Source organism: Schistocerca gregaria, chromosome 8 (genome assembly GCF_023897955.1).
Source record: "Schistocerca gregaria isolate iqSchGreg1 chromosome 8, iqSchGreg1.2, whole genome shotgun sequence".
NCBI lineage: Eukaryota > Metazoa > Arthropoda > Insecta > Orthoptera > Acrididae > Schistocerca > Schistocerca gregaria.
This window is the reverse complement of record NC_064927.1, coordinates 170,024,606-170,032,611: the sequence shown is the minus strand read 5'-3', so window position 1 is coordinate 170,032,611 and position 8,006 is coordinate 170,024,606. Positions and strand designations below refer to the sequence as shown.

General features: G+C 45.6%; 1 protein-coding gene across 1 annotated transcript in view; it reads right to left on the bottom strand.

Annotated features, from left to right (window-relative positions):
- Positions 1-374: 374 nt before the first annotated feature.
- LOC126284866 (E3 ubiquitin-protein ligase FANCL-like) overlaps positions 375-8,006 on the bottom strand; it is a 215,556-nt gene continuing 207,924 nt past the window's right edge. Inside the window, exon 10 of the mRNA XM_049984103.1 lies at positions 375-459. The gene's annotated coding sequence lies outside the window, so the exon portion shown is untranslated. The remainder of the gene's footprint in view (positions 460-8,006) is intronic.

The window sequence follows — 8,006 nt, the reverse complement described above, 5'->3', positions numbered from 1 at the left end:
GGCGTTGCAAAGTATTCTCCCGTCTCTCTCTCTCTCTCTCTCTTTCTCTCTCTCTCTCTCTCTGCACAGAACATCTCGTGCAGCCACCTCCTTAGTTGCGAACTACCGTAGGAAGCGGTCAGTGTCTGGGGAAATGAGTGGGCGAGAGTTAGCTTTGCAGACGGACTTTATTGAGCCTGAGACCGGCGCGTGGTGGCTATTCGAGCTTGCTGAGGAAGGGCGCGATGGAGGCGGCGTCCTCGCAGTCGGGCACCATCTTGCCCTTGAACTTGAGGCACGCGTCGCCACACAGCTGGCCCTCGAAATACGGCCCGAACATCTTCTTACACTGCGCGCAGTTGCGGATGCAGACGCCGACAGCGCTGGCCGCCGCACCCGGCGTCAGGTAGACTGCTGCCACCAGCACCGACAGCGCCACGAGAGCCAGCGTCAGCAGCGGGGGACGGCAGAGGGCCATGTCTGCAACAGCACCGCTCTGTACCAGATCTGCGCTCTGCTCACGGAAATGCAACTGGCGACAGATCAAATCAAACCCTTGTATTTGTCTGAAGACGACATTGCTGTTGCATGAGACATCATCTGGTGTAAGTTATTTCATTACTGAATACAATGTTACATTGGAATATATACACTCCTGGAAATGGAAAAAAGAACACATTGACACCGGTGTGTCAGACCCACCATACTTGCTCCGGACACTGCGAGAGGGCTGTACAAGCAATGATCACACGCACGGCACAGCGGACACACCAGGAACCGCGGTGTTGGCCGTCGATGGCGCTAGCTGCGCAGCATTTGTGCACCGCCGCCGTCAGTGCCAGCCAGTTTGCCGTGGCATACGGAGCTCCATCGCAGTCTTTAACACTGGTAGCATGCCGCGACAGCGTGGACGTGAACCGTATGTGCAGTTGACGGACTTTGAGCGAGGGCGTATAGGGGGCATGCGGGAGGCCGGGTGGACGTACCGCCGAATTCCTCAACATGTGGGGCGTGAGGTCTCCACAGTACATCGATGTTGTCGCCAGTGGTCGGCGGAAGGTGCACGTGCCCGTCGACCTGGGACCGGACCGCAGCGACGTACGGATGCACGCCAAGACCGTAGGATCCTACGCAGTGCCGTAGGGGAGCGCACCGCCACTTCCCAGCAAATTAGGGACACTGTTGCTCCTGGGGTATCGGCGAGGACCATTCGCAATCGTCTCCATGAAGCTGGGCTACGGTCCCGCACACCGTTAGGCCGTCTTCCGCTCACGCCCCAACATCGTGCAGCCCGCCTCCAGTGGTGTCGCGACAGGCGTGAATGGAGGGACGAATGGAGACGTGTCGTCTTCAGCGATGAGAGTCCCTTCTGCCTTGGTGCCAATGATGGTCGTTTGCGTGTTTGGCGCCGTGCAGGTGAGCGCCACAATCAGGACTGCATACGACCGAGGCACACAGGGCCAACACCCGGCATCATGGTGTAGGGAGCGATCTCCTAAACTGGCCGTACACCTCTGGTGATCGTCGAGGGGACACTGAATAGCGCACGGTACATCCAAACCGTCATCGAACCCATCGTTCTACCATTCCTAGACCGGCAAGGGAATTTGCTGTTCCAACAGGACAATGCACGTCCGCATGTATCCCGTGCCACCCAACGTGCTCTAGAAGGTGTAAGTCTACTACCCTGGCCAGCAAGATCTCCGGATCTGTCACCCATTGAGCATGTTTGGGACTGGATGAAGCGTCGTCTCACGCGGTCTGCACGTCCAGCACGAACGCTGGTCCAACTGAGGCGCCAGGTGGAAATGGCATGGCAAGCCGTTCCACAGGACTACATCCAGCATCTCTACGATTGTCTCCATGGGAGAATAGCAGCCTGCATTGCTGCGAAAGGTGGATATACACTGTACTAGTGCCGACATTGCGACATTGTGCATGCTCTGTTGCCTGTGTCTATGTGCCTGTGGTTCTGTCAGTGTGATCATGTGATGTATCTGACCCCAGGAATGTGTCAATAAAGTTTCCCCTTCCTGGGACAATGAATTCACGGTGTTCTTATTTCAATTTCCAGGAGTGTAGTTAAAAATTTAACTTTTACAAATCTCAATTTATACTTGTATATTACACAGCTTATATTGTGCACCATTTAGTTGACACTATAATTAAATTATTAACTCATTTACACTATAACACATGAATTTCTCATCATTATAGAAGGTCATTCTTTTTAGCCATGATTACACCACCATTTTAAATTAATTGTGTGGCAGTTTCTTAGCACTTTTTGATATCCTGTTCAGAAACACCATGCCAATGTATGAACAATGATTTTTAGACTTGCGTAGTCTAGTGCAGGGACCATTTATCAGATAACTGTGAGCCGTGCACGGCTCGCGTTTATCCCATTTATTGTTTCTACATGTACATCTACATCCATACTCCGCAAGCCGCCTGACGGTGTGTGGTGGAGGGTACTTTGAGTACCTCTATCGGTTCTCCCTTCTATCCCAGTCTCGTATTGTTCGTGGAAAGAAGGATTGTCGGTATTCCTATGTGTGGGCTCTAATCTCCCTGATTTTATCCTCATGGTCTCTTCGCGGGATATACGTAGGAGGGAGCAATATAGTGCTTGACTCTTCGGTGAAGGTATGTTCTCGAAACTTCAACAAAAGCCCGTACCGAGCTACTGAGCATCTCTCCTGCAGAGTCTTCCACTGGAGTTTATCTGTCATCTCCGTAACGCTTTTGCGATTATTAAATGATCCTGTAATGAAGCGCGCTGCTCTCCGTTCGATCTTCTCTATCTCTTCTATCAACCCTATCTGCTACAGATCCCACACTGCTGAGCAGTATTCAAGCAGTGGGCGAACAAGCGTACTGTAGCCTACTTCCTTTCTTTTAGGATTGCATTTCCTTAGGATTCTTCCAATGAGTCTCTGTATGCCATCTGCTTTACCGACGATCAACTTTATATGATAATTCCATTTTAAATCACTCCTTATGCGTATTCCCAGATAATTTATGGAATTAACTGCTAGGTGCTGACCTGCTAATTTGTAGCTAAATGATAAGGGATCTTTCTTTCTATGTATTCGCAGCACATTACACTTGTCTGCATTGACATTCAATTGCCGTTCCCTGCACCATGCGTCAATTCATTGCAGATCCTCCTGCATTTCAGTACAATTTTCCATTGTCACAACCTCTCGATATACCACAGCATCATTGGCAAAAAGCCTCAGTGAACTTCCGATGTCATCCACAAGGTCATTTATGTATATTGTGAATAGCAACAGTCCTACGACACTCCCCTGCGGCACACCTGAAATCACTCTTACTTCGGAAGACTTCTCCCCATTGAGAAAGACTTGCTGCATTCTGTTATCTAGGAACTCTTCAATCCAATCACTCAATTGGTCTCATAGTCCATATGCTCTTACTTTGCTCATTAAACGACTGTGGGGAACTGTGTCGAACGCCTTGCAAAAGTCAAGAAACACGGCATCTACCTGGGAACCCGTGCGTATGGCCCTCTGAGTCTCGTGGACGAATAGCGCGACCTGGGTTTCACACGATCGTCTTTTTTGAAACCCATGCTGATTCCTACAGAGTAGATTTCTAGTCTCCAGAAAAGTCATTATACTCGACCATAATACGTGTTCCAAAATTCTACAACTGATAGACTTAGAGATATAGTTCTGCACATCTGTTCGAAGTCCCTTCTTGAAAACGGTACTGGCGCCTCGTTTTCTTATTCCATTTACGGGCGTCACTAACTTCCTGCATTACTTGCCCGTGAGCGACAGCAGCAGTGTGTATCGATAAGTGCACTGTCGTACCATTTCTGTAGCGACCGATAGTATTTCCGGGTGTCGTGTGTCTGCGAGTCAGTTGGAGACGGACGAGCAGTGCAGTCGGGACACAGCAGCAGTGAATTGGGGGACGGAGCGCCGGTAAGGCGCCGACAGCCAGTGCTCTCTGACCGCTCGTGACAAACATGAACTGTCCGACGGAAGAAGATTGGAGTGGGACGACCGTTGGTTGGTCGTTCGGTTGGTCGTTTCATCGGCCGACGTATTTTTGGTTCTTTCATCGTTTCCGGGCCTGGGCAGTTGATCGGTTGGCGCCGCTGCTGGTTATCCACGTGCGGTCGGAGAGTGAGAAGGCGGTTGCCATTGCTACAAGGTCCGTGGCTCACCGAACCCGGACACGAAAATTAAGTCTTTACTTTATCTACCAGCCAGCCCCAACTGTTCACATTGTGTCGTCTGAATTTCGTTGGGACATCCTGTGGCTTGGTCCGTCGACTGAATGTCGGTTGGGTTGTCGGATCGTGAATGGTTGCCCCGACTGCCTGTCTCACCTAAGCGAGCGTTAGTGTTTGAATTCCAGGCCGACCATCGAACATCTGAGCGCCCTTGGGTGTACTGCCCTTTTTTATTTGTGCTTTTTGTTTGTACTTGTAGGGTTTCTAGCCGATTCTTTTTTTAAATTGATGTTGCTTTGTCGTTAAGGCACAAGATTCTTTAGGCCTTCAGCCTAAATTGAAGAACTGTTCAGGTAAGGCCTTTGGTATTTAGGAAAAATTTATGTTATGGAGTTTTTAAGTGTTAGGCCTTCAGCCGATTTTAACTTGTTTGTTCTTCAAGTATATGATTCCTTGGGCCTTCAGCCTAACTAAGGAACTGTTTTAAGATAAGGTTTTGTCTTTTAAATTTCTGTTTTGGTTGAGTTTTCCCTAATTAAGAACTGTTTCATGTAAGGCCTTTGTTTTTTTAATTAATCTTGCTTAGTTTTGAGCTTTCAGCCGATTTTGAATTCAAATTGTTTGCTCTGAATATCTCAGATTCTTTGGGCCTTCAGGCTAAATAAAGAACTGTTGTAAGATAAGGCTTGCCTTTTAAATTTCTGATTGTGCTTGCGTTTTAAGTTATTGGCCTCCAGCCGTTTTTTAAATTAAATTAAATTAAATTAAGTTCCAAAGATTAAAGCTGTGTGTTAAAATTTTTTTGGGGGGGGCTGTTGTAATGTTTGATCAAATAATAAAGTTGTATGTTCGAGTGTAACTGACAGCCTCTTATTTTGGCCGCTTTCCACAATTTAAACTGCCTGTCCTGTCCCGCGGGTTTAGCAAGGCGTATCAAACTGTTCGTAGTTTCATCAGTGTGGACATTAGCCCTAGTTTTATAATTCTCTTTGCTATAGACAGGAGCTTGAAGTATGTACAAGCTGGAAACAGAAAGTATTTTGTTTTGCAAGAGGTTGTGTTTTGTAGATAAAAATGCTTCTTATTACCTTCTTCTGCCAGAGGAAGACAATGTTAGCTCCGACAGAGTTTCCCCACAGCCCATAATTCAAGTATGCATAATAGGCCTTCACAAGGAGGTCTTAATTGACACAGCTTTTTAATTTTCTTGTCGGGACCAAGACACTAGATAATTTATTGTAAACCTTTTCTGTCTGGGTATTTCAATACAAACTTATTGTCTAGATGGACGCCTAAAAATTTCACCCACACATGTGTCACTGCTTTACACGCCAAAAGACTGGGCAAGTCGTTGACATATACTCGTATAACGAACGGGAGAGTTTACACTCAGAAAATAAGGGTTTTTTTTGCTTGGATTTATGATCGCCACTTAAAATGGGAGAACATTAATTGGTTATACAAGTGATTCTATTTATTGCCAGGCGCTTGAGTGTGAATTGCAGAGTAGTCATGTAGATGTAGATGATTCTAATCACCAATCTGGGCATATATATGATACATCTTCACAGGGGCAGTTCATGGGAAAGAAAGATATATAACTAGGTAGTAGTATTAGCATTAGACGTTCATCGGAGATAATTCAGATACTATGGAAATCAGGTCTGGCGTCAGGCAAGGAGAGGGACTCTCATCTCTAACTTTCAATTGTGACTTGGGAAAGTGATATACGAATGGCGAAATGGAATGAGGGCCAAAGGTGTTGCAAATGGAGTCAGGTTTGGCTATAGGAACATGAATGTGACAGTTGTCTTCCTAGCCTTTGCAGATGATCTAGGCTTTCTTTCTGATTCGCTAGACACAGCTGCAGAACATATCAGTGAATTGGAGACAAAAGCAACAAAGATGATACTCAAGATCTCCTTCCAGGAAACTCAATTACAAATATCAAGTCAACGACCAGATTACTAGAGAGCGTTACTATTTGGTGTGGTTCAATGGCCATGAACAAGCCTCTCAATTGATGCCACTGCAGCAGGTTGCTTATCCCTAACCTACTCTAGTTATCCAACAGCGGAAAGGGGTCCTACACTCTAACGTGGAATTCAAATCATACATCGTTGAAATGTGTAGGCTGGAATAAAGACAAACTGAGAAATTTCCTAAGTCTGAGCGGAATTCTATTGTGCAACCTCTCGGTTTCCAGGTGCGCGCTTTACCATTGGATCATCAATCCCGACAGTACTAGAGGGAGACGAAGGAGGAATCAAACGGGCAGAGAAACTTAAATATCTAGGAGAATGAATTCAACCCGATACCTCTGAAAAAGAAGCCTTTGCATGAGGGATCAGAAAAATCGAAACAGCAAGCCTACCAGCCAAAAGAGTCTATAAAATAAATCAGTATCAATTGATGACAAGACCTTAATGCACAGTAATAAGATCGGAGGTCCTATATGTCGCAGAATGACTTGCTATGAATAGAAACGGTGTGATGAGAAATTAGAAATATGAGTCAGATCTTGAGGAACATCTCAGGTACAGCCAAAGAAAATGATGAACTCAAGGGGCCCTGAACTCTGCGGACATGTAGCTAAGATCATAGACACAAGTAGGCAGAAGATTTTCTTTTGTGGGCACATGCCATTATAAGTCCTTCAAGGTTGAGCAATCGGATCTTCCGTTACTTTCTAAAGAAGGAAACCAAGGATGGTTGGTTCGCAAAGACGTGCAAGAAGTGGGTATAACGCTGGAGGATATCCATTAACCCATTCAGCTCAACAATAAGCTGTAAAAGCGCCTCGGTTTCCAAGAAAAGCCAAAGTAAAAAAATAGGAAAACCATAGGCTGAAGCGAAGAAGGAAAGTACAGGAAACGAACATGGAAATACTAGGCTAAGGATAAAGCCCAGACATTAAGAAAAGTGCCATCGAACTAATACGGTCCGGTGAAGTCAATATGAAAAGAACTAAAAGCAGAGTAGTAGTAGTTTTACTGATCCGTGTTTCTTTACAGCGATTTTGTTAAAACTTTCAGTACAAATATGGTGTTTAGATTTGCACGTATTACGAGAGAGTGCAGGGAAGTAATGTCTCCGACGCTTTCAAGTGAGAACTTCTTAACCTTTTTAAACAAAACAAACATTGATAACATTCTACATCTTCATTCTTCTCGTCTACATATTTGCAGCCCTCTGCCGGTAGAGAGCTCCGAATTGTATAATATGACACTATGTAACGTGACTAAGCCGGTGCGTGCGAAATAGCATGCTGTAAACTAGTTCGAAGAGTTCGTCCGCACACAGAACCCCCTCTTCTTCAGTGTGACAATGCCAGACGACACGCGAGCGGTGCTAGGTCTGCGACAATTCGACGCCTTGAGTTCACTGTCATCGATAGTCCTCATAAAGTCCCGACTTGGTCTCAGCAGATTTTCATCTATTTCCAAAACTTGAAGAACACCTACGAAGCTGTGCAAGTAGAGGTTGATAAAAAAAGTCAAATACTCTCCAGCGACACTATCCATAAACCGATCTCTCGTTAGGAGAAATGAATAAGTCTCCAGGGTTACTATTTTCAGAAATAAATATATAGACATAAAGCAATAAAGATGTAGAAAGCTAATAACGTTAGTTTTATTTAGGAAGTTTTAAGAGCTTTCATTAAAAAAATTCGTAGGCATTACTTTTCAGCATGCTCTGGTACAAAAGGTTACTACCTTGGGATGTGGTAGGCTCGAATCGATCTTTTAAGATCAAAGATCTTTGCTTAGGACCTGATGCGCCGTTCCTCGCTCACTGTATGAAGACAGTAATGCGG